This window comes from Ranitomeya imitator, chromosome 2 (assembly GCF_032444005.1).
Source record: "Ranitomeya imitator isolate aRanImi1 chromosome 2, aRanImi1.pri, whole genome shotgun sequence".
Classification (NCBI taxonomy): domain Eukaryota; kingdom Metazoa; phylum Chordata; class Amphibia; order Anura; family Dendrobatidae; genus Ranitomeya; species Ranitomeya imitator.
The window spans coordinates 75,196,947-75,224,402 of NC_091283.1; positions in this window are offsets into that span (position 1 = coordinate 75,196,947).

The following is a 27,456-nucleotide window of genomic DNA, read 5'->3' on the forward strand; positions in this document are numbered from 1 at the left end:
ACTGTGTTTGGTAGAAATATAAGTCCTGATACAAATAGGTGTCAAATCCCTCTGATGACCAACAGCAAACTTCAAGAAAACATCCATCTAAATATTCGCACTGAAACAACAGTATACATAGCAGGATTGCAGGGAGAAAGCAGCGGTCTGCGGCTTATTATTATTATTTATTTATATAGCACCATTGATTCCATGGTGCTGTACATGAGAAGGGGTTACATAGAAATTACAGATATCACTTACAGTAAAACTAACAATTACAGACTGAAACAGAGGGGTGATGACCCTGCCCTTGCGGACTTGCATTCTACAGGATGGTGGGGAAGGAGACAATAGGTTGAGGGTTGTAGGAGCTCCGGTGTTGGTGAGGCAGCAGCTCCGCTGGTGGTGAGGAGGCAGCGGGTTCAGTGCAGGCTGTAGACTTTCCTGAAGAGGTGGGTTTTCAGGTTCCGTCTGAAGGATCCGAATGTGGTTGATAGTCGGATGTGTTGGGGCAAAGAATTCCAGAGGATGGGGGATATTCTGGAGAAGTCTTGGAGGCGGTTGGGTGAAAAGCGGACAAGTGTGGAGGAGAGAAGAAGGTCTTGGGAGGACCGGATATTACGTGAGGGAAGATATCGAGAGATTAGTTCAGAGCTATATGGAGGACACAGGTTATGGATGGCTTTGTAGGTCCGTATTAGTAATTTGAACTGGATACGCTGAGGGAATGGGAGCCAGTGAAGAGATTTGCAGAGGGGGGAAGCAGAGGAGTAGCGAGGAGAGAGATGAATTAGTCGAGCAGCAGAGTTAAGAATGGACTGGAGAGGTGCAAGGGTGTTAGCAGGAAGGCCACAGAAAATGATGTCAAGGCGGGAGATGATGAGGGCATGCACAAGCATTTTAGTAGATTGACAGTTGAGGAAAGGACGTATTCTGGAGATATTTTTCAGCTGGAGGCGACAGGAGGTGGAAAGAGATTGGATGTGCGGTTTGAAGGACAGGGCAGAGTCAAAGGTTACTCCGAGGCAGCGGACTTCCGGTACGGGGGAAAGCATGATGTCGTTAATTGTGATAGATTTGGTCAGGTGTGGAAGATCTATGAGATGTAGGAAAGATGATGAGTTCAGATTTGCCCACATTGAGTTTGAGGAAGCGAGAGGTGAAGAAGGAAGATATGGCTGATAGACACTCTGAGATTCTGGACAGCAGAGAGGTGACGTCTGGGCCAGAAAGGTGTCATCAGTATAAAGGTGGTACTGGAATCCATGGTACTTTATGAGTTGTCCCAGGCCAAGTGTATAGATTGAGAAGAGTAGGGGTCCTAGAACAGAGCCTTGGGGACTCCCAACAGAGAGAGGGTGGGATGAGGAGGTAGTGTGGGAGTGTGAGACGCTGAATGTGCATTTGGAAAGGTATGAGAAGATCCAGGATAGGGCGAGGTCTTTGATGCCGAAGGAGGAGAGGATCTGTAGTAGGAGACAATGGTAAACTGTGTCAATAGCAGAGGAAAGGTCTAGAAGGAGGAGTACAGAATATTGTCCGTTAGCTTTGGCTGTAAGTAGGTGATTAGTGATTAGGTCAGGGCTGTCTCAGTTGAGTGATGGGGCGGAAACCAAATTGTAGATTGTCAAATAACAAGTTAGATGAGAGGTGGGAGGAAAGTTCAGCGTGGACGTGATGCTCCAGGATTTTGGAAGTGAATGGAAGCAGCGATATTGGGCGATAGCTGGACATAGCTGTTGGGTAGAGGGTTGGCTTTTTAAGGATAGACGTGATTGTGGCATGTTTGAAAGCAGAAGGGCTTATTAGACAGACTGTGATTTGCGCGGCCGTGTCTGCTGCCGGCCGCATCACAGTACAGCAGACATGGCCGCACGCAGTTTGCAGTGCGCAGCCATCCGGCAGCCGGCCCTCTACACCTGCTGTGGAGTGACATTTGCCTCCCTGCCACCCCCAGCCCAGCATACCCCTGCGCTTCACCCTATAACGTTCTTGTCTGGATAACGCCCTATTGCGCTTGTTTGTTCCCCCAGCATCTCAACCTAATATTTTTTACTAATTTGTTTTATTTGATTCTCCTTATTTACTTTTATAACTATTATTTATTGTGTAGTTGAAAGTTAAGCAAGTAATACATGATTAGACACTTTGTCATGCTCACGCCATGACTGGTGGGTGTGAGCTCGGGGGTTTGTGGCCCCACTGCACCACAAACCAGACTACCCTGGAAGGGGCATGACTATGACAGCTGCCTTGGTCTTCACTGGAGCCTCTGATGGTGAGGTCAGGCTTGTGCAGCAAGCAGCTGCCAGGTGCTACTCCAGGGTGGTGTCTGGCTGTGTCTGCTGATCCTACTTGGGAAACAGGAACACCAGGATTGGTGCGGGCATCAGGCAGGACTAGCAGATGAGCACGGAAGAAACTCAGATGAGTAGGCTGGCACGGCTGAGACACAGAGCTGGCAGAGACAGGACTGGCAGGTACAGCAGAGACACAGGGCTGGCAGGCATGGCAGAGACACAGGGCTGGCAGGCACGGCAGAGACACAGGGCTGGCAGGCACGGCAGAGACGCAGGGCTGATAGGCACGGCAGAGACAGGGCTGGCAGGCACGGCAGAGACACAGGGCTAGCAGGCACGGCAGAGACACTGGGCTGGCAGGCATGGCAGAGACACAGGGCTAGCAGGCACAGCAGAGACACAGGGCTGGCAGGATGTATGAAGGAACAGGTAGGGATCGGTTCACACAGATGATGGTAGAGCAGCAACAGAAGCTAAGCAGAGTGGAACCGCAAGGAATGCGGAGAGGAGCTGCAGCAAGAGGTCTCTGCAGCAGCAGAGCAGAGTAGAACGGAGCAGAACTGCATAAGTGCGGAGCGGAACTGCATAAGTGCGGAGCAGTGGCAAAGCTGGAAGAGAGCGGAGCCCAGGTAAAATCACAAGGGTTCAGAGCAGGCAGAGCCGCAAGAGTGCGGAGCATAAGCAGACTGAGAACACAAGGAAAGACACAGCAGGGAAGGAAGCCACAGACAAGGAGACAGAGATTGGACCAAGGGTACCGTTACACTATACGATTTACCAACGATCACGACCAGCGATACGACCTGGCCGTGATCGTTGGTAAGTCGTTGTGTGGTCGCTGGAGAGCTGTCACACAGACAGCTCTCCAGCGACCAACGATGCCGGTAACCAGGGTAAACATCGGGTTACTAAGCGCAGGGCCGCGCTTAGTAACCCGATGTTTACCCTGGTTACCATCCTAAAAGTAAAAAAAACAAACGCTTCATACTTACCTTCGGCTGTCTGTCCCCGGCACTCTGCTTCTCTGCTCTGGCTGTGAGCACAGCGGCCGGAAAGCAGAGCGGTGACGTCACCACTCTGCTTTCCGGCCGATGTGCTCACAGTGAGTGCAGGAAAGCAGAGCGCCGGGGACAGACAGCCGAAGGTAAGTATGAAGCGTTTGTTTTTTTTACTTTTAGGATGGTAACCAGGATAAACATCGGGTTACTAAGCGCGGCCCTGCGCTTAGTAACCCGATGTTTACCCTGGTTACAAGCGAACGCATCGCTGGATCGGTGTCACACACACCGATCCAGCGATGACAGCGGGAGATCCAGCGACGACAGAAAGTTCCAATCGATCTGCTACAACGTACGATTCTCAGCAGGGTCCCTGATCGCTGCTGCGTGTCAGACACAGCGATATCGTATGGATATCGCTGGAACGTCACGAATCGTACCGTCGTAGCGATCAAAATGGCACTGTGTGACAGTACCCTAAGTTCAGACAAGGTAGTGGAACAAGACAAGGTACAAGAACAAAGACAAAGTCAACAAGAAAGTAAAGCCCGCTCACCACCTTCCAAGTGCACGGGAACTCCGTCCCGATGAGACGATATGTAGCAGAGAAAAAAAAGGTCTTTGTTCCAGCTCCTTAGATAAAATCTTCAAAATTTATTTCATTAATTAAAAATGACAAAAGGCATGCTCCAAGACAGCACCATGTGCACACAGAAACAGCAGGTGACGCGTTGCGTTCGAAACGCATCACCTGCTGTTTCTGTGTGCACATGGTGGGGTCTTGGAGCATGCCTTTTGTCATTTTTAATTGATTAAATAAATTTTGAAGATTTTATCTAAGGAGCTGGAACAAAGACCTTTTTTTCACAAGAACAAAGACACAGAGACCAGGATATTCTGCCTCCTGGAGGGCAGACCAACAAGAACAAGGCAAAGCTAAAGGTACCGTCACACTAGACGATATCGCTAGCGATCCGTGACGTTGCAGCGTCCTGGCTAGAGATATCGTCCAGTGTGACAGGCAGCAGCGATCAGGCCCCTGCTGTGATGTCGCTGGTCGGGGAAGAAAGGCCAGAACTTTATTTCGTCGCTGGCTCTCCTGCTGACATCGCTGAATCGGCGTGTGTGACACCGATTCAGCGATGTCTTCGCTGGTAACCAGGGTAAACATCGGGTTACTAAGCGCAGGGCCGCGCTTAGTAACCCGATGTTTACCCTGGTTACCATCGTTAAAGTAAAAAAACAACCACTACATACTTACCTACCGCTGTCTGTCCTCGGCGCTCTACTTCTCTGCTCTGGCTGTGAGCGCCGGGCAGCCGGAAAGCAGAGCGGTGACGTCACCGCTCTGCTTTCCGGCCATTGTGCTCACAGCCAGAGCAGAGAAGTAGAGCGCCGAGGACAGACAGCGGTAGGTAAGTATGTAGTGGTTGTTTTTTTACTTTAACGATGGTAACCAGGGTAAACATCGGGTTACTAAGCGCGGCCCTGCGCTTAGTAACTCGATGTTTACCCTGGTTACCGGCATCGTTGGTCGCTGGAGAGCTGTCTGTGTGACAGCTCTCCAGCGACCAAACAGCGACGCTGCAGCGATCCGGATCGTTGTCGGTATCGCTGCAGCGTCGCTAAGTGTGACGGTACCTTAAGAGTAGAGCCTCCAGAGATGGAGGAACACAGAGCAAGGCCTGGCAGCCCAGAAGCTAAACACAAACTGAGCTAACACATTGCACAGGCCCAGTCCACTGGGTGGAGCTGCACTAAATACTGGAGGCCTCTTGGTAATTGGTCAGGAACAGATTAGACAGGTGCACCTTATTCCTATAAGAACCAAAGAGTTCAGGCACCGCCCCCTTATGCACACAGCCAGGAAGCATGCAGAGAACAGAGGCACAGAATATGGAGCTGGCAAGAAACAGAAACCACATCATGACCTGGAGTAGCGGGTAAGATAGTGTGAGAAATGAGAGGCCATGCCGTGATGCCAGCAGAGTTGTTACAGTACCCCCCCCCCCCCTTTACGGCCCCTCTTCTTCAAGCCCGCCAGAATAACTTGTAGAAGAAGGATAGGAGCACACATAGTCAGAACCATCACAACATTCCTCTGGTAGAATGAGGTAGATGAGACATTAGAGATCTCAGGTTACCCAGTCTCTTTGAGTCCAGCAAGATCAGCTTCCCACACTGAAGATACAAGGGCCAGGACTTCTTTCACCTGGTTGACTGAAAGCAGGGACTTGGAAGCTTCTGAGTTGACCTCAACATAATCCGATTCTTTGGAAACTGAAGACACCTTCACTGGATCCAACTTAAGCCCATCATCACAAGAAAATTGAACCTCCTCCTTTAGACTGGTGGAAAGCAGAGATGAGAACACTTCTGTCTTGGGATCTTCACCAAATAGCCAGATAGAAGCTGGAGGCATACATACAGGAGACATCTTCATCCTGGAACCCTGAAAAAACTGGATCTCCTCTTCCGGATTAGAGGATGAGAAAGTCTCTGTCTTAGTGTCAAGTAGCCACTTGGAAGCAGAAGGCATACATTCAGGAAGCCCCATCAGCCTGTTATTCTGACAAATCTGGACCATCTCTTCCTCCGGATTGGTGAAGAACAGAGATACAAGAGCTTCTGCTTCAATTTCTTCATCCACCTGCCACATGAAGTCTGAAGGCATCTTTTCAGGAAGCATCTTCTGCCCATAGTTCAGAGAAAAAATTTTAAGCAACAGGGATGTTCCTGGGAACTGGTCACAGGTATTGTCACTGGAAGTGTGCGGAGAGGGTGCCACTGCTTCCTTTACTTCAGTAAGGTCAGCACATTGTGACTCAATAGCCAGCTGATTAGGTGGAGAGAATGTCAACACTGTAGATTGACCTTGCAGTTCAGGAACAAGAAAACTCTGGAGACTTGACAGTTCCAAACGCAGAACCACGCTGGGTCTTCGGACCGGAACGGGCAGCAGAGTATCCGGCTCAGAACGACCGACGGGCGGGCTGGTCAAAAAGTGGAAAATAAATTTCTTCGAATATAATGCTCAAATTTGGAGCTGTAGATGTCCCTTCGACACTGGACTGTTCATAAGTAGGGCTCGGCAATCACCAAACACCTTCACAGGATTCTGTAGCAGTGGAACAGGAACCACACTTAGACTCCGTCTGGTTAGCAGCATGAACATATCTGCAGGACTGAAGCTCCCACAAGACTTCGGAACAGGCACAGACTTTAGCAGAAGGGAGTTATTCTCACCGAGGGCAGTCTCTGCTACTGGCCCGAGGTTTTGGAGCTTTAGATCCCCTGGACAGATGCCATCCAGGTGTTCCTCACAACAGCAGCAACATTGTATGCCCTTCTTATGGCTGATTTCAGGCTGCTGCTTTGCCAGCCCACTCTCAACCTTTTTAGGCTTCACTCGGGTAGCTGCTTTAACAGGTAGCGGAACTGGAGGGTCACAGACGGTCGTGGCTTTACGTGGAGGTTTCTTCACGGGTTTTGCCCATCTGGAGCGCCTCTCGGATCTAGGTGGGGAAGACTTTAAAGGAGCAGCAGGACGTGGTATGTCAAAGACTCTACGGAAGGCCACCAGGAAGGCCCCAAGACTCATGACGATAGGATCCCCTGCTTCCCAGAGGGGCCAAATCCATAATAAAGCATCTCCTGCTAAGTAGGACATAATGTACCCCACCTTAAACCGGTCAGAGGGGAAACAAGCTGCATTCTGCAGGATGTAGCGCAACACTGTTCCAGGAAGCTTTGGCATTCTTCTGGATTCCCATAGAACCTAGGCGGGTCTGCTGGGTCGTGCTCCTCCTCATAGGCCTGAAGTTACTTGAAGAGAGCATTAGAGACTATAATTGGGTCAGAAGTCTCTTCAATCTGAACCACCCTTGGTGGAACAAATTTTTCAGGTTGCTCATACGGGCAGAGAGAAGGTTCATCATGCTCTGCGAGTGGTAAGACATGGGATACAGCGGAGGCCATGGCCTGTGCAAACTGTCATGCTCACCCCTGACTGGTGGGCATGAGCTCGGGGGATTGTGGCCCCACTGTGCCACAAACCAGACTACCCTGGAAGGGGCGTGACTATGACAGCTGCCTTGGTCTTCACTGGAGCCTCTGATGGTGAGGTCAGGCTTGTGCGGCAGGCAGCTGCCAGGTGCTACTCCAGGGTGGTGTCTGGCTGTGGCTGCTGATCCTACTTGGGAAACAGGAACACCAGGATTGGTGCGGGCATCAGGCAGGACTAGCAGATGAGCACGGATGAAACTCAGATGAGTAGGCTGGCACGAGTGAGACACAGAGCTGGCAGAGACAGGACTGGCAAGAACGACAGACACAGGACTGGCAGGTACAGTAGAGACACAGGGCTGGCAGACACGGCAGAGACACAGGGATGGAAGGCACAGCAGAGACAGGGCTGGCAGGCACGACAGAGACACAGGGCTGGCAGGAACGGCAGAGACACAGGGCTGGCAGGAACGGCAGAGACACAGGGCTGGCAGGCACGGCAGAGACACAGGGCTGGCAGGAACAGCAGAGACACAGGGCTGGCAGGAACTGCAGAGACACAGGGCTGGCAGGAACGGCAGAGACACAGGGCTGGCAGGAACGACAGAGACAGGGCTCAATATTTGGTATTGCCACGTCCGTAACGACCCGACCTATAAAACTTTCCCACTAGTTAACCCCTTTAGTGAACACCATAAAAAAAAACAATGCTTTATCATCATACCACCGAACAAAAGGTGGAATAACACACAATCAAAAAGACAGATATAAATAAACATGGTACCGCTGAAAACGTCATCTTGTCCTGCAAAAAAACAAGCCATGACACAGCATCAGCAGCAAAAAAATAAAAAAGTTATAGCTCTCAGAATAAAGTGACTTAAAAATTATAATTTTTTCTATAAAATAGTTTTTATTGTATAAAAGCGCCAAATAATAAAAAATGATATAAATGAGGTATCTCTGTAATTGTACTGACCAGAGGAATAAAACTGCTTTATCAATTTTACCAAAAGCAGAACTGTATAAACGCCCCCCCCCCCCCAAAAAAAAAATAAGAAATTCATGAATTGCTGGTTTTTGTTCATTCTGCCTCACAAAAATCTGAATAAAAAGCGATCATTGTAGAGAGGTCATGCAGGCATGTGGAGGCCACACACACTACTGATCATCATTTCCTTGTCTTTTCCACTGAAGTTGAATCAGCCTGTAACTTTGTTTTTCACTTTGATTTTGAGCATCATTCCAACTCCAGACCGCCGTGGGATATTAGTTGTGATTTACGTTGATAATTTTTAGGTTTCATTGTTCTCAACATATTCCACTATATAATGAATAAAGATTTACAGCTGGAATATTTCATTCAGTGATATCTAGGATGTGGGATTTTAGTGTTCCCTTTATTTTTTTGAGCAGTGTATATATACATATATTTGTAAGACAAGGTGTATTTCTCATAACTGTATCTTCCTTTAAATAGATGTCACACAGAATTGTAAATGTTGTATCCTCTATCATGCTCAGTTAATAGATAACTTCATACAGTATGCAAAATTCATTTTAAGTATTTCCAGTTCAGTGATTGAATAGAATGCCTATACCAAAGATACCTAACCTCACCCAGAGGAATACTATTATCACGCTAGACATCACTTGAGTAAAAATAAAATTTTTCTATGATTTACTAAATTATCAGACTGTATTCAGTTATTTAATTATATGTATGAAGTTATTTACCTTTTATATACTTATTCCCAAAACAAAATTCTAAAATTGTTATAGGCCATGTTCACACGTTCCTGATTTCCCTGCTGTTTTTTCTGCACTAAAAACCGCAGCTCTTGGCAGAAAACGCAGGTCCTTTTTTTGGTGCTTTTTTGGTGCGTTTTTTGATGCGTTTTTTAGTGCGTTTTTTTATGCAGTTTTCTATGCGGAGTCTGTGTTTTATAGGAAGTTTTTTAGGGTTAAAATGGCTGAAAATACCCTAACCCTACCCCTAACCCTAACCCTACCCCTAACCCTACCCCTAACCCTACCCCTAACCCTAACCCTAACCCTATTCTAACCTTAGTGGGGGAAAAAAAAAAAAATTCTTTATTTTTTTATTGTCCCTACCTATGGGGGTGACAAAGGGGGGGGTGTCATTTACTATTTTTTTTATTTTGATCACTGAGATAGGTTATATCTCAGTGATCAAAATGCACTTTGGAACGAATCTGCCGGCCGGCAAGATGGCGGCGCCCAGGGAGAAGACGGACGGACACCGGGAGGCCGGGTAAGTATAAGGGGGGGAGATGAGGGCACGGGGGGGGGGCGTCGGAGCACGGGGGGTGGCATCGGAGCACGGGGGTGGCATCGGAGCATGGGGTGGTGGGATTGGGGCACAAGGGGGCGGTTCTGCACCACAAACCGCAGAAAACCCGCAGATATTTTTTTCATCTGCGGGTTTTACTGCGGGTTTGACCTCACAATGGAGGTCTATGGGTGCAGAACCGCTGCAGTTCCGCAAAAAGAAGTGACATGGTACTTCTTTTTTACCGCGGCTATTCAGCACGGCTTTTTTCGCGATTTTCCGCAATGTGGGCACAGCAGTTCCTGTTTTCCATAGGGTACATTGTAATGTACCCTGCATGGAAAACAGCTGCGGACCCGCAGCGGGAAAATCGCGGCGGTTCCGCATTAAAAAAAGGATGATGTGAACATGGCCATATTCCTTTGTGCCATAATGAATGTATAAACCCTAAACATTTACTACAAAGCATAGAAGAAGAATGTACACAGTGAACCAAAAATCTAGAATTCAAAAACGTTTATTAATCAGATAAAAAAAAATAAATACAAGAAATTTTGTTAAATGTTTAGACCAAAGATAAAAGCACTAGTGAGTCAGCAAGACAGCACAACAAGGGAAAGTACACAGAAAGCGCACTTCAATAAACAGTGGATAAAATCAAAATAGGAATAGGTATGGATTGGTCAAGAAAGTGACAAAAATGTGAAAACCAAAACTACTATCATGAGCTATTTATATAAAAAAGTATAACAGTTAAATATTTATTAATGTTTTAACAGCTTGTTTCAAAATTAATTATTACATTGCTCCAGAAGATTATGGAAAAATATTTTTTCAATTTAAATCAAATTTTTAAAGTGCTCCTAAGATTATTGTTACACACAGATGGCATCTCCTGGTGTTCCTTCCATTTCCAATTAAAAGAACACCCAGACAATGTTGACAGTATGGCCGACCTGTGCAATAACAGGAATCAATGAGTTACCTGTGCATTGAAAGATTATGTCACAGCTATGGAGCATGTGTGATCACAAGTTGTAGATAAATTAGATGGGTGTTCTAAAAATAAATGACAAGAACACAAGCATATACAACTAATTTCTTAACATAGGAACATTTACGGTAATTATGATTCCAACTGTAAAGTTATGATTTGTATTATCACATAAATATAATATTGAATGGCAGGTCAACCCCTTTAAAGTTATACCTGTAGTCTCATATAAGTTTTCAGAGAAAGAATTTTCAGAGATGTGTGTGACCATTAGGAATAACACAATTACTGCCCCTTATATAACTTGTATCCTTCACTTTTCACAAGTTTTCCCATATTCAGAGTCTATTTCTGAATTTCAGATCATAGAATGTTAGAGTTGGAAGGGACCTCCAGGGTCATCGTGTCCAACCTCTATACTACTCCTCTATACTCCTCCTTGACCTGTCCTCTGCCTTCAACACAGTTGACCACTGTCTCCTACTACAGATCCTCTTTTCAATTGGTGTCAAAGACCTTGCCCTATCATGGATCTCCTCATACCTTACCAACCACACATTTAGCGTTTCCTACTCCCACACTACCTCCTCATCTCACCCTCTCTCTGTTGGTGTCCCTCAAGGCTCTGTCCTAGGACCCCTTCTCTTCTCAATCTATACCCTTGGCCTGGGACAACTCATAAAGTCCTTTAGCTTCCAGCACCATCTATATGCTGATGACACTCAGATCTACCTCTCTGGCCCACATGTCACCTCTCTGCTGTCCAGAATCCCGGAGTGTCTATCAGCCATATCCTCCTTCTTCTCCTCTCGCTTCCTCAAGCTCAATGTGGACAAATCTGAACTAATTATCTTTCCTCCATCTCCATATCTTCCCTCCCTGATCTATCTACCACAATAAATTACATCACACATTCCCCAGTCTCGGAAATCTGCTGCCTTGGAGTAATCCTTGACTCTGCCCTGTTCTTCAAACCGCACATCCAAGCTCTCGCCACCTCCTGTCGCCTCCAGCTCAAAAATATTTCCAGAATCCGTCCTTTCCTCAACCCTCACTCTACCAAAATGCTTGTGCATGCCCTAATCATCTCCCGCCTGACTACTACAACATACTCCTCTGTGGCCTATCTTCTAACACTCTCGCACCTCTGCAGTCCATCCTTAACTCTGCTGCCTGACTACCGTATTTTTCGCTTTGTAAGACGCACTTTTTTCCCCCAAATTTGAGGGGGAAATGGGGGTGCGTCTTACAATGCGGATAAACCGCTTACCGCTACCGTTGCATGCTGCGGGGGGCCTCTGCCGACATTTCGTGAAAGGCCAGAGTCCCCTGCAGTTCTGTGGTTTCCTCCTGTGTGATGGCACCGGGAAAATGGCTGCCGGAGGAGACCCCCGCAGCACAGGACACCTGCACACCCCATCATCCCAGCCTGCGGCCTGCATCAACGCTCCACTCCTGCCTCCTCCAGCAGCGACCCTGGAACCCCGCTTCACCGCAGCCACCCCCCCAGTAAGCAATAAGAGGCATGGATTATAAGAAGCACCACCATTTTATTTAAAAAACTTTTTTCCTATTTTTCGCCTCAAAATTTCTGAACTAATCTCCCATTATCCTCCCTCACGTAAACCCTTCTCTTGTACAGCACCATGGAATCAATGGTGTTATATAAATAATAATAATAACAATAACACCCTGCTCAATGCAAGATTCATTAAGCTATCATAGAATGATAGAGTTGGAAGGGACCTCCTGGGTCATTTGGTCCATGCAGGACTCACTAAATCATCCCAGACAGATGTCTGTCCAGCCTCTGTTTAAAGACTTCCATTGAAGGAGAACTTGCCACGTCTCATGTCAGCCTGTTATACTCGTTGATCACCCTGACTGTCAAAAAGTTGTTTCTAATATCTAATCAGTGTCTCCTTCCATTCAGTTTCATCCTATTGCTTCTAGTCGTTCCTTGTGCAAATGAGAATGAAGCTGATCACTCTACAGTTCAACAGCCCTTTAGATATTTGTAGACAGCTTTTGATTTTGTTGTTAGCCTTCTTTTTTGCTATGCTACCGTTCCTCATAGGACATAGTTTGCGCTCACCACCCTGGTAGCTCTTCTCTGAACTTGCTCCAGTTTTTCTATGTCTGTTTTTAAAGTGTGGTGCCCAAAAATGTACACCATATTCAAGATGAGGTCTAACCAAGGAGGACTAGAGGTGCATAATTACTACATGTGATCAAGACTGTATGCTTCTTTTAATACATCCCAGAACTGTGTTTGCATTTTTTTGCTGCTGCATCACACTGTTGCCTCATGTGCAGTCTGTGATCTATTAGTATACCCAACACTTTTTCACATGTGCTGTTGCTTAGTTTTATTCCTCCCATTCTATTCATGTCATTTTTGTTTTTCTTGCCCACATGTAGAACTTTGCATTTCTCCCTGTTCAATACCATTCTCTTAGTCTCTGCCCATTGTTCAAGCTTATCTAGATCCTTCTGAATCCTTTCTCTGTCTTCTCTAGTATTAGCTGTCACTCCTAGCTTAATAATAATAATAATAATCTTTATTTTTATATAGCGCTAACATATTCCGCAGCGCCCCGATGGGGCTCACAATCTAGAATCCCTATCTTTGGAATGTGGGAGGAAACCGGAGTGCCCGGAGGAAACCCACGCAAACACGGAGAGAACATACAAACTCTTTGCAGATGTTGTCCTGGGTGGGATTAGAACCCAGGACCCCAGCGCTGCAAGGCTGCTGTGCTAACCACTGCGCCACCGTGCTGCCCAGCTTTGTATCATCTGCAAATTTGATTAGTTTGCCTTCTGTTTCCTTATTTAGATCATTTATAAAAATGTTGAACGACAATGGGTCCAGGACAGAGCCTTGTGGTACCCCACTTGAAACACTTTTCCAATTGGAAGTGCAACCATTTATTACCACTCTTTGAATACAATCACTGAGACAGTTATGAATCCATCAGTCAGCTTTGTCAATCCCATGCTTAGTCATTTTTCAATAAGGATAGTATGAGATACTTTTTCAAATGATTTGCTGAAGTCGAGATATACTATATCTACCGCATATCCCTGATCCACCCAGTCAGTGATTTCATCATAGTAGGAAATTAGATTAGTCTGGCATGACTTGTTTGCTACAAACCCATGCTGGCTCTGGTTAATTATTGTATTGTTATCCAAGTACTTACATACATGTTGTTTAATAATTTGTTCAAATATATCTCTTGGTATAGAAGTAAGGATTACTGGTCTGTATTTTCCGGGCTCTGTCTTTTTTCCTTTTTTTGAAGATAGGGACAAAATTTGCCCTTCTCCACTATTCTGGGACTTCACTTTTCCAGGCTTTTTCAAAGATTCTCGCTAGTGGTTCCACCATTACCTCTGCTAACTCTTTCCATACCCTGGAATGTAATGATGTAATTCATCTGGACCAGGAGATTTAAATTTAAATAAAGGGGAAAACAAATCCAAACCTACAGGGCCCTGCGTGAAAAAGTAAACTTAATAACTGGTTGGAGCAACCTTAGCATCAACCACTGCAATCAAGTATTTGTGATAACTGGATATGAGTCTTTTACAACACTCTGAAGAAAATTTGTCCCACACATCTTTGCAGAATTGTGTTAATTCAGCCACATTTGAGGGTTTTCAAGCATGAACTGCCTTTTAAGGACATCTCAAAGCATCTCAATTTGATTAATGTCAGAATTTTGGCTATGCCACTCCATGCTCTAAATTTTCTTTTTCTTAAGCCATTCAGAGGTGGACTTGCTGGTGTATTTTGGATCATTGTCCTGTTGCATAACCCAAGTGCTCTTCAGCTTGTGGTCACGAACAGATGGCTGGACATTCTTCTTTAGGATTTTTTGGTAGACAGCAGAATTCATGGTTCCATTTACCACACCAAGTCTTCCAGGTCCTGAAGCAACAAAACAGCCCCAGACCATCACACTACCACCACATTTTACTGTTGGTACGATGTTCTTTTTCTGAAATGCTGTGTTACTTCTTCTCCAGATTTAATGGGACATACACCTTCCAAAGAGTTCAAATTTGTCTTGTCAGCCCACAGAGTATTCTCCAATAACTCTTGGGGGTCATCAAGATGTTTTCTGGCAAAACTGAGACAAGCTCAGCAGTGGTTTTCATCTTGTAACTCTGCCATGCAGGCCATTTTTGCCCAGTCTCTTTCTTATGGTGGAGTCATGAACACTGAGCTTAACTTGGCAAGTAAGGCCTGCAGTCCTTTAGATGTTGTTGTGGAGTCTTTTGTGACCTCTTGGATGAGTCACTGCTGCGCTCTTGGGGTAATTTTAGTCGGTCGGCCACTCCTGGGAAGGTTCACCACTGTTCCATGTTTTTGCCATTTGTGGATAATGGCTCTCACTGTGGTTCGCTGGAGTCCCAAAGCTCGAGATATGGCTTTAGAACATTTTCCAAACTGATAGATCTCAATTACTTTATTTCTCCTTTGTTCCAGAATTTCGTTGGATCACGTCATGATGTCTAGCATTTAAGGAATTTTTGGTCTACTTCACTTTCACAGGCATGTCCTTTTTCAGTGATTTCTTGATTGAGAACAAGTGTGGCAATAATCAGGCCTGGATTTGACTAGGGAATTTGAACTCAGCTTCCCAAAGATGTGATAAACCACAGTTAATTTATGTTTTAAAGGGGGGCAATCACTATTTCACACAGGGCCCTGTAGGTTTGGATTTCTTTTTACTTTAATAATAAAGACTTTCATTGAAAAACTGCATTTTGTGTTTACTTGTATTATCTTTGTCTAATATTTAAATTTGTTTGGTGATCTGAAACATTTAAAGTGTGACAAACATGCAAAAAAATAGGAAATCAGGAAGGGGGCAAACACTTTTTCACACAACTGTAACACAAGTACTACTGTAGAATGTCCTCCATGTTCTCTCCTGCTCCTTTTACGACGCATGACAGATGATCTGATCAGCTGACTTGTGCCCCTCAGAGCCGCAATTGTGAGTGGATTCTTGTTAATCACAAAAAAATGACCTTCATCTTTTTACACATTGCAAAAGATTGCATCAACCAATGAATTCTGATATGACCTCAGGAACAACCAAGCAGGCTTCTCTATAATAATAATAATAATAATAATAATTTTATTTATATAGCGCCAACATATTCCGCAGCACTTTACAAATTATAGAGGGGACTGGTACAGACAATAGACATTACAGCATAACAGAAATCACAGTTTAAAATAGATACCAAGAGGAATGAGGGCCCTGCTCGCAAACTTACAAACTATGAGGAAAAGGGGAGACACAAGAGGTGGATGGTAACAATTGCTTTTGTTAGTCAGACCAGCCATAGTGTAAGGCTCTGATGATCATGTAAAGCTGCATGAACCAGTTAACTACCTAAGTATGTAGCAGTACAGACACAGAGGGCTATTAACTGCATAAAGTGTATGAGAACATGTTGTGAGGAACCTGATTATGTTTTTTTTTTTTTTTGAATGGGCCACACAGGGATAATTAGGTTAATGCGTTGAGGTGGTAGGCCAATCTGAACAAATGAGTTTTTAGGGCACGCTTAAAACTGTGGGGATTGGCGATTAATCGTATTAACCAAGGTAGTGCATTCCAAAGAATCGGCGCAGCATGTGTAAAGTCTTGGAGACGGGAGTGGGAGGTTCTTATTATTGAGGATGCTAACCTGAGGTCATTAGCGGAGCAGAGGGCACAGGTAGGGTGGTAGACTGAGACCAGAGGGGAGATGTAGGGTGGTGCTGAGCTGTGGAGTGCTTTGTGGATGAGGGTAGTAGTTTTGTACTGGATTCTTGAGTGGATGGGTAACCAGTGTAATGACTGGCATAAGGTAGAGGCATCGGTGTAACGGTTGGTGAGGAATATGATCCTGGCTGCAGCATTCAGGACAGATTGCAGCGGGGAGAGTTTTGTAAGAGGGAGGCCGATTAGTAGAGAGTTGCAATAGTCCAGACGAGAATGAATAAGTGAAACAGTAAGAGTTTTTGCAGAGTCAAAAGTAAGAAAAGGGCGAATTCTAGAAATGTTTTTGAGATGCAGATAAGAAGAGCGAGCCAGTGATCGGATGTGGGGGGTGAATGAAAGCTCGGAATCAAGTATGACCCCAAGGCAGCGGGCATGTTGCTTGGGAGTAATGGTGGACCCGCACATGGAGATGGCAATGTCAGGCAAAGGTATGTTAATAGAGGGAGAAAACACGAGGAGTTCAGTTTTTGACAGGTTCAGTTTCAGATAGAGGGAGGACATGATGTTAGAGACAGCGGTAAGACAATCACTGGTGTTTACTAAGAAGGTCGGCGTGATACCAGAAGAAGAGGTGTATAATTGGGTGTCCTCAGCATAGAGATGTACTGGAAACCAAATCTACTGATTGTTTGTCCAATAGGGGCAGTATACAAAGAGAAAAGGAGTGGGCCAAGGACTGATCCTTGAGGAACCCCAACAGTAAGGGGAAGGTGAGAGGAGGAGGAACCAGCAAAAGATACAGTGAAGGATCGGTCAGAGAGATAGGAGGAGAACCAGGAGAAAACAGTGTCCTTGAAGCTGATGGAGTGGGGCATAGTGAGGAGGAGCTGATGATCCACAATGTCGAATGCTGCGGAGAGATCCAAGAGAATTAGCATGGAGTAGTGACCATTAGATTTAGCTGTTAGTAGGTCATTAGAGACTTTAGTGAGGGCAGTTTCAGTAGAGTGTAAAGAGCGGAAACCAGATTGAAGAGGGTCGAGAAGAGAGTTATCTGAGAGATAGAGGGTAAGATGGGAGTGGACCAGGTGTTCGAGGAGTTTAGAGATGAAGGGAAGATTAGAGACAGGTCTATAATTAGTGGCACAGTTTTGATCAAGGGATGTTTCTTAAAGTAATGGATGTATGATGGCATGCTTACATGAGGATGGAAAAATACCGGAAGTGAGAGAAAGGTTGAATATTTTTGTTAAGTGAGAGGTGACAGCTGGGGAAAGGGATTGGAGGAGATGTGGCGGAATGGGGTCACTGGTGCAAGTGGTTGGGCGAGAAGATGCAAGGAGCCTGATTACTTCTTCTTCTGTAACTGGTTCAAAGTCAGAGAGTAAACTAGATGCAGTGGGGGAGGGAGGACAGTGAATGGCATGAAGAGATTGGGAGATGATTTCCTGTCGAATGTGGTCAATTTTTTCTTTGAAGTAATTGGCCAGATCGTCAGCGCGGAGATCCATGGTTGGGGCCTGTACTCTTGGGTTGAGTATGGACTGGAAAGTGTCAAAGAGACGTTTAGGGTTATTGGACAGCAAGGTGACGAGGGTGGTGAAATAGGTTTGTTTGGAGAGATGAAGGGCAGAGTTGTATGTTTTTAGCATGAACTTATAATGGATGAAATCTTCGGGTAGATTAGATTTTCTCCACAGACGTTCGGCGCACCTGGAGTACCACTGCAGGAAACGTGTTTGCAGCGTGTGCCACGGTTGTTGCCGTCTGTGCTGAGTTGTTTTATTTATAGGAGGTGCAGCTTGATCCAGGGCACTTTGCAGGGTTTCATTGTAATGCTTCAGAGCAGAATCAGGACATGAGATGGAGGAGATTGGGGCCAATGAGGACTGCAAGATCTTCATAAGTTTCTGGGTGTTAATGGCCTGTGTGTTTCTATAAGTGTGGAAAGTGGGTGTGACCTGAGCAGGATGGCAGTTCTTGATAGAGAATGAAAGAAGGTTGTGGTCAGAGAGTGGGAGAGGGGAGTTTGTGAAATCATCCACTGAGCAAAGCCAGGAGAAGACCAAGTCGAGGGAGTTTCCATCTTCATGCGTTGGAGAGTTAGTATGCTGCGAGAGGCCGAAGGAGGAGGTTAGAGATAAAAGGTGAGAAGCAGATGGGGAGAGGGGAGAAGCAATGGGGATGTTGAAATCACCCATGATGAGGGTGGGGGTGTCACAGGAGAAAAAGTGTGGAAGCCAGGTGGCAAAGTGATCCAGGAACTGATGAGAGGGGCCGGGAGGACAATACACCACCGCCACTCGCATGGAGAAGGGGATGTAGAGTCTGACAGCATGGACCTCAAAGGAAGGGAGGACAAGTGAGGGTACTTGGGGGATAACTTGGAAGGTACATTTGGGTGAAAGGAGCAGACCAACGCCTCCACCTGCTCTGTTGTCCGATCTTGGGGTATGAGAAAAGTGTAGTCCACCATATGAAAGTGTAGTCCACCATATGAAAGAGCAGCAGCGGTGGTGTCTGACAGGAGATTAAGAGAATTAGAAAGGAAGAAGTCATGGACGAAGGAGAGTTTATTACACACAGAGCGAGAATTCCAAAGGGCACAATTGAAAAAGACAGAAGGCATGCATGGAATATTAATAAGGTTAGAGGGGTTTCTGAGTGTAGCAGTTGGGAGGTTTGACTGGCTATAACATGGGGGGCCGGGGTTGGGAGAGATGTCTCCAGCGACTTGGAGAAGGAGGATAGAAAGAGTGAGCAGATGGTTAAGTGATTTGTGTTGGATGGTGGGACTGAATGGATCAGCGCTGTTAAGCAATGTGAACAGAGCATGAGTGCTATACATAGGAGAGGAGAGGACAGAGGGGCCGATATGGATGGAGTGCAAAGAGTTTATGCAAGGGCGGTGAATGTGAGTGAATGCAGCAGCCAGGATTTAGATTATACAAATACATATGGTGAGTATTTGTTCTGTGCCAAATGAACAAGGAATAGATTTAGATTGTCTTACCTGTCTCCTGCCCTGTGTAACTGCCATGTTATAACTGCGAGTACTTAGAAAAAAGTACTTTGAATAAATGTACACAAATAATAGTGCACAAATGCACCCCTGCACGAATGCTTCCCCAAAGTATGTCTACATTTATAGAATGCTAACTCTTAGATCTCACTTTTTTTTTTTTTTTGGTTTCCCTCTCGTTAGCAATCAATCTAACTCAGTTGAGCTTGCAGGACACAATAAATGTAGTGAACTGATAAACAAATGTCCAGGTCTACATGGATCATAAACCGCTTTGAAACAGTTATGTGATCTCTCTGCATGAGGACAAGCAGAAGTGAGTTAAATATCTATAAACAAAAACAATTATAATGCCTTGCAACTATTACATGTTACAGCCAATCAGGAGGGACAGAATAATAGACAAATAATCTTAGGCACTTGTCGTCCAGGCACTAAATCTGCCAAATGCAGGCGATGGATGCCATGTTTTCTTCATAATTTTAGCCGTGGATAGGTGGAGGTTCTATCAAATTGTAAAATGTGTGTTTGTATGTATGTTATTTAGTGAAATTAGATTTTAAGCCTTTTCCTGTAAGGGATGTGTATGAATAGACACTTTCTGCAGGATTTACGTGACATACAAATATTGGCAAGTATATACAGTAAATAAGTAAATTCCCACATAATTCACACCAATACTTGCAGGACTCATTTGCTAATCATGCCCATTACTTTCTATCCCATTCAAGTAAGAAACAAACTTAGTAACTAAATAACTAGAACATAAAAAAACACATACACAATTTTCCTTTCTTCCTAGCATAAGTGCATAAAGGAACATTTTACCCTTTTATGAAAGGACTTTTCGTCCTCAGTAAAATCCTTAGTTCCCAGTTACTCATTGACCCAATCAACAGGTCACGACCTGAACCTGGGGATCTTGAGTTAGTGAGTGTTAGTTTCCCCCGTCAAGAAGTTGATTGTCAAAGGTGGATGCTGTATTATTACAAAAAAAACTGGTGTGTAACATGGTGGTTTACCTTTTTTTCAAGTATGTTTTCCCCTTTAAATTTAGATTTAAGTGAGAATTTATAATGGTGTTAAGTGGAAAACTTTCTTTACATTTTAATTTGTTCATATACTTTTTATGTTTCCAAAGGTCATTTAAAGTACATATTATATATCCAAATAAATAGGTGATTCTTCAGATTTTGTTTTAGTCTATGCCTGATGAAGAGACCTGAGTAGTCTCGAAAGCTTGCAATTTGTTACCATCTTTTCAGTTAGCCATTAAAAGGTATCAACCACTGAGGACTCTCAATTCTAAATATATTATAGATCCAACATTCACTATTAGAAATCAGTATCTTTAAACTTTGTTTGTATCTGTAAGCTGTGGCTACCTGGTAAATGCAATATTCAGACAAGTCAGATGACCAAAAATATCTCTGACACTTGCTGTTGCTCTACTCTTTTATATCTGTGATTTTGCTGTAAGAAAATGGCCAAGTTGCAAATAATATGCACGTAAGTCGTATTCGCATGTGACTTGGATTGAAGGCTATGGCAAATAAGTCACATGGACATGTATTCAGCGATTAACAATTGCATCGCAGTACATGAACTGACCATTTGCTTTCCTGACCCGAGCGTGACAGCAGCATAGGAATATGTGCTGTCATGCTCAGGTCAGGAGAGCCGCCGGCCAGTCCAAGCATTGCGGTCCAATCGTCGTCCGTGTTACACGGCCGTCTGACTGTGCCCCCACTGGAGATAGCAGTGGGACACCATAGGAAATCTTTGGGAGCGATAACGCAATGCAACACTGTGATTTGAATATTGTGTGACTCCATCTCCATCTTTAATCTTATCATTTATTATATTAGTTATAATTATTTATTAATCCTATATGGCTCATGGACTCCTACCCGGATTTGACACATTTATGGACAGAAATTTCCGGATCCGCGGCTGAAGAATATTTGGGACCATTTGTATACTTTCTGGCTGGTCTATTGGGCTATATGTTTGATGGGCATCTGCCCTCTACCGAGGGAAACCATCTGGACTCGTACTTTGTATAGGTTGAAATATATCCTCTATAAGCTATCTGGGTGCCTTCATTATCCTCCACATATTTATCATGTTTGTGTTCTTGGCTGGATCGGGCTCTATTGCCCTTCTGGGCTTATTGTACCACCCTTGTCTGGCTCATGGGGCTCCTTTGGTATACAGTTCTATGGGCTCTCGGACCATTATCATGTTTTCTGCTTTGCTACTCCCTTTGGATCACCACGAGATTGTCATCTTTTCAGCACACTGGGCTCAGTGGTTTGGAGATCTCTTATGGTCACATTTAGGCCTTATATCGCATTATGTGCAATCATGGATGGGAATAACCTACAATAAACTTGCACAGAGACCTCATCATACAAAAAATGGATATGTTTTATTAAACCACATAACAAGAAAAATATTAAAACACAGTTGTGATGGCAAATAATACTACATAAAAACATCCCAGACCAGAGGCAAGCATGTTACCTCCCAAATAACCAGCCGCCAGGAAAATATAAGTGGCTCATGAAAGGGAAATCTCATATGCCTAAACGGCACAATCACTGTGTATCTAAACGGCACAATTACCGTATGACCATATGACCCCAAACTATATTCCACTCTGGCAGCATAAGAACCAAGTATTCAAATAGCACTAGTACTATACCTCCGGTCTGATGGTGCCACCCCTACGCGCGTTTCGGCCCGTGTGCCTTCTTCCGGGGGATGGATGGATAGGGTATATAAAAATTTTTTTAGGTTATGCTCATGCTTGTTATATGTGACATTATGATATTTAATAAATAAAAAACTGTTTGGTCTTGCATTTTGATTATTTATCTGTCATCTATTGCATGCTATATGTGCCTCTTGACGTTTCCTGTACTGAGTGCTGTGTGTGGGTATCTGCCCCCGGGGGTTGAATGTGGTATGTGAGGCTGCATATTTGCTTGGGACTAGGATTCCCCCTTTTTTACTATCTTTTTAGCCCCCTTTTTTCATGTGGCCAGTATGAAATAACGTCTTCTCCACGGCTGGTTTTTTAGCCACAAGGTTATTCATATTCCGCATGGGTTGAGCTCCTGCCTGCTAGATCACTAATTCTGATAGGCCCTTATGGTTTTGTTTCTAAAATATGGTTTTTGGTTCCTATCTATGCGGCTCCGCACGCGCAACTCACACTGGGTATTTGTAGCTGATCGGCGTTCCCTTTGGGGTGTACTGCGCCTGCGCATCCCCGGCTGACAATCATTTCATGCCTGGGGGGCGTACTTGTCCTGGCTTTATGTATTTTTTGCTGCGGACATATCTATCTGGATGCCGCACCTTACGCCAGAGCCCCACCTATTGATATGCGCTTATAGCCCCTGCGCACTATGTCTCCCCCTATTGGGGGACATGGCTCCCCGTTTTCATTCTTGTTGGGGGCGCGCCTTGGTCCTGGCTCCATTACTATTGTGGGCAGACCTATTCGGTTGCCGCACTTCTGGTCGCGCTGGAGCCCTGTCTGTCATTACGGGCCGGTTGCGCCTGCGCACTCACTCCCCCTGCTGGGGATATGTTGGCCCCATATTTCCCCTGTCTGTCATTGCGGGCCAGTTGCGCCTGCGCACTTCCTCCCCCTGCTGGGGATATGTCGACCCCATGTTTCTCCTCTCTCTTGGGGGCGTGTCCCTGTCAGCGCCGCACTTCCTGTTTTCGTCAGGATTGAGCTCACCGGAGTCACATCAGGTGAGCCATATGGTTCCTATTTATACGGGTCGCTTTTGACAAATGGCACCTTCCCCTGACGAAGCCCTTTTGTACAGGGCGATACGCGTTGGGCTGTGCGTCTCTTGGTCCACACTGACCTGCACCTGGGGACGGTGGTGCCTCCGCCTCCTCTTACTCTATGTGGGTAATGGTATAATCCTTGCTGCTCTATTATGGGCCTGTGTTGTAGTTGGGCTATATACCCCGCTGTGTTTTCTCTGGCTTTCGGTATAGTATGCTACCTTATTCAGTATATCTGGGTGGTCTGACCCTGTGATTGCATTACTAGGGGGTGCTCCCTGTTGTGAATTCTGTTTTCGGGCTCCCTCCTGTGGTCATGAATGGTACTTCGGCTGGTTCTGTCCATGGACTTTCTCTGATGCCTGTGGGTGTTTCTGAGTTTCCTTCCACAGGTGACGAGGCTAATTCGTTAGTGGGCTGCTCTATTTAACTCCACTTGGATCCTTGTCCGATGCCAGCTGTCAATGTTGTAGCATTGGTCTAGTTCGCTCCTGGATCTGCCTGGTTACCTGTTTTCTCCAGCAGAAGCTAAGTTTCGCTTTGCTTTTTTCTTGTTTGCTATTTTTTCTGTCCAGCATGCTTATGTGAATTTTGCCTTGCTTGCTGGAAGCTCTGGGACGCAGAGGGGCGCCTCCGCTCCGTTAGTCGGTGCGGAAGGTATTTTTCCCTGCACTCTGTGTGGCTTTTTGTAGGGTTTTGTGCTGACTGCAAAGTGACCTTTCCTATCTTCTGTCTGTTTAGTAAGTCGGGCCTCTCTTTGCTAAATCTATTTCATCTCTGTGTTTGTGATTTCATCTTACTCACAGTCAATATATGTGGGGGGCTGCCTTTTCCTTTGGGGAATTTTCTCTGAGGCAAGATAGGCTTATTTTTCCTATCTCTAGGGCTAGCTAGTTCTGAGGCTGTGACGAGGAGCCTAGGTCATGATAGGAGCGCTCCACGGCTATTTCTAGTGTACGTGATAGGATTAGGGATTGCGGTCAGCAGAGGTTCCACTTCCCAGAGCTTGTCCTGCATTAATGTGCTATCAGGTCTTTTCTGGTGCTCTAACTACCAGGTCCACTATTTGTTCTAACCACCAGATCATAACAGTACAGCTGGCCCAAAAGTATTGATGCATCTCAATAGAGGGATAAGTGAAGCTCTGAGACCATTTTTTTTTCTTTGCAGCGTGTTCTGTCTCACTTTTCCCCTTTACCTCTGGGTGGTTCAGAACACAGGTGTAGACATGGACATTCAAGGTCTGTCCTCTTTGATGGATAATCTCACTATAAGTGTACAAAAAATTCAAGATTCTGTGGTTCAGAATCCGATGTTAGAGCCTAGGATTCCAATTCCTGATTTATTTCTTGGTGATAGATCTAAGTTCTTGAATTTCAAAAATAATTGTAAATTGTTTCTAGCTTTGAAACCTCGCTCCTCAGGTGATCCTGCTCAACAAGTAAGGATCATTATTTCTTTGTTACGTGGTGACCCTCAAGACTGGGCATTTTCCCTTGCGCCAGGAGATCCGGCATTGCGTGATGTTGATGCGTTTTTCCTGGCGCTCGGATTGCTTTATGACGAACCTAATTCAGTGGATCAGGCAGAGAAAATCTTGCTGGCTCTGTGTCAGGGTCAGGATGAAGCCGAGATATATTGTCAGAAGTTTAGAAAGTGGTCTGTGCTCACTCAGTGGAATGAATGTGCCCTGGCAGCAATCTTCAGAAAGGGTCTCTCTGAACCCTTAAAGATGTCATGGTGGGATTTCCCATGCCTGCTGGTCTGAATGAGTCTATGTCCTTGGCCATTCAGATCGATCGGCGCTTGCGTGAGCGTAAAACTGTGCACCATTTGGCGGTACTATCTGAGCATGGGCCTGAGCCTATGCAGTGTGATAGGACTTTGACCAGAGCTGAACGGCAGGAACACAGACGTCGGAATGGGCTGTGTTTTTACTGTGGTGATTCTACTCATGCTATCTCCGATTGTCCTAAGCGCACTAAGCGGTTCGCTAGGTCTGCCACCATTGGTACGGTACAGTCAAAATTTCTATTGTCCGTTACTCTGATTTGTTCTTTGTCTTCCTACTCTGTTATGGCATTTGTGGATTCAGGCGCTGCCCTGAATTTGATGGACTTGGAGTATGCTAGGCGCTGTGGTTTTTTCTTGGAGCCCTTGCAGCATCCTATTCCATTGAGAGGAATTGATGCTACGCCTTTGGCCAAGAATAAGCGTCAGTACTGGACCCAATTGACCATGTGCATGGCTCCTGCACATCAGGAGGATATCCGTTTTTTGGTGTTACATAATCTGCATGATGTGGTCATTTTAGGGTTACCATGGCTACAGGTCCATAATCCAGTATTGGACTGGAAATCTATGTCTGTGTCCAGCTGGGGTTGCCAGGGGGTACATGGTGATGTTCCATTTTTGTCAATTTCGTCTTCTACTCCTTCTGAAGTTCCGGAGTTTTTGTCGGATTATCAGGATGTATTTGATGAGCCCAAAGCCAGTGCCCTACCTCCTCATAGGGATTGCGATTGTGCAATTAATTTGATTCCTGGTAGTAAGTTTCCTAAGGGCCGATTGTTCAATTTATCTGTGCCCGAACACGCCGCTATGCGGAGTTATATAAAGGAATCCTTGGAGAAAGGCCATATTCGCCCATCGTCATCACCGTTGGGAGCAGGGTTCTTTTTTGTGGCCAAGAAGGATGGTTCTTTGAGACCTTGTATTGATTACCGCCTTCTTAATAAAATTACTGTCAAATTTCAGTATCCTTTGCCAATGCTGTCCGACTTGTTTGCTCGTATTAAAGGGGCTAGTTGGTTTACCAAGATAGACCTTCGAGGGGCGTATAATCTTGTGCGTATTAAACGGAGCGATGAATGGAAAACAGCATTTAATACGCCCGAGGGCCATTTTGAGTACCTGGTGATGCCATTCGGGCTTTCCAATGCTCCATCAGTATGTCAGTCCTTTATGCATGACATCTTCCGAGAGTACCTGGATAAATTCCTGATTGTGTATTTGGATGATATTTTGGTCTTTTCGGATGATTGGGAGTCTCATGTGAAGCAGGTCAGAATGGTGTTCCAGGTCCTTCGTGCTAATTCCTTGTTTGTGAAGGGGTCAAAGTGTCTCTTTGGAGTTCAGAAGGTTTCATTTTTGGGGTTCATTTTTTCCCCTTCTACTGTCGAGATGGATCCTGTTAAAGTCCAGGCCATTCATGATTGGACTCAGCCGACATCTGTGAAGAGCCTGCAAAAGTTCCTGGGCTTTGCTAATTTTTATCGTCGCTTCATCGCTAATTTTTCTAGTGTTGCTAAACCGTTGACTGATTTGACCAAAAAGGGTGCTGATGTGGTCAATTGGTCTTCTGCGGCCGTGGATGCTTTTCAGGAATTGAAGCATCGTTTTTCTTCTGCCCCTGTGTTGTGCCAGCCAGATGTATCGCTCCCGTTTCAGGTTGAGGTTGATGCCTCTGAGATTGGAGCAGGGGCTGTTTTGTCGCAAAGAAGTTCTGATGGCTCGGGAATGAAGCCATGTGCTTTCTTTTCTAGAAAGTTTTCGCCTGCTGAGCGCAATTATGATGTTGGTAATCGAGAATTGTTGGCCATGAAGTGGGCATTTGAGGAGTGGCGTCATTGGCTTGAAGGAGCCAAGCATCGCGTGGTGGTCTTGACAGATAACAAAAATTTGACTTATCTTGAGTCTGCCAAACGGTTGAATCCGAGACAGGCTCGATGGGCGTTATTTTTCTCCCGTTTTGATTTTGTGGTTTCGTACCTTCCGGGCTCTAAGAATGTGAAGGCTGATGCCCTGTCAAGGAGTTTTGTGCCTGACTCTCCGGGTGTTTCTGAGCCGGCAGGTATTCTCAAAGAGGGGATAATTTTGTCTGCCATCTCCCCTGATTTGCGGCAGGTGCTGCAAAAATTTCAGGCTGATAGACCTGACCGTTGCCCAGCAGAGAAACTGTTTGTCCCTGATAAATGGACTAGCAGAGTAATCTCTGAGCTTCATTGTTTGGTGTTGGCTGGGCATCCTGGAATCTTTGGTACCAGAGATTTGGTGGCTAGATCCTTTTGGTGGCCTTCTTTGTCACGGGATGTGCGTTCTTTTGTGCAGTCCTGTGGGACTTGTGCACGGGCTAAGCCCTGCTGTTCTCGTGCTAGTGGGTTGCTTTTGTGTTATGATTTGGTAATTCAGTACCACAATGGACATAGAAGTCAGAGCACATACAGTGACCTGACTATAACCCAAAAAACATAGAACGAGCTCTGAGACGTGGAAACTCTGCTGACCGCAATCCCTAATCCTCTCCAACCACACTAG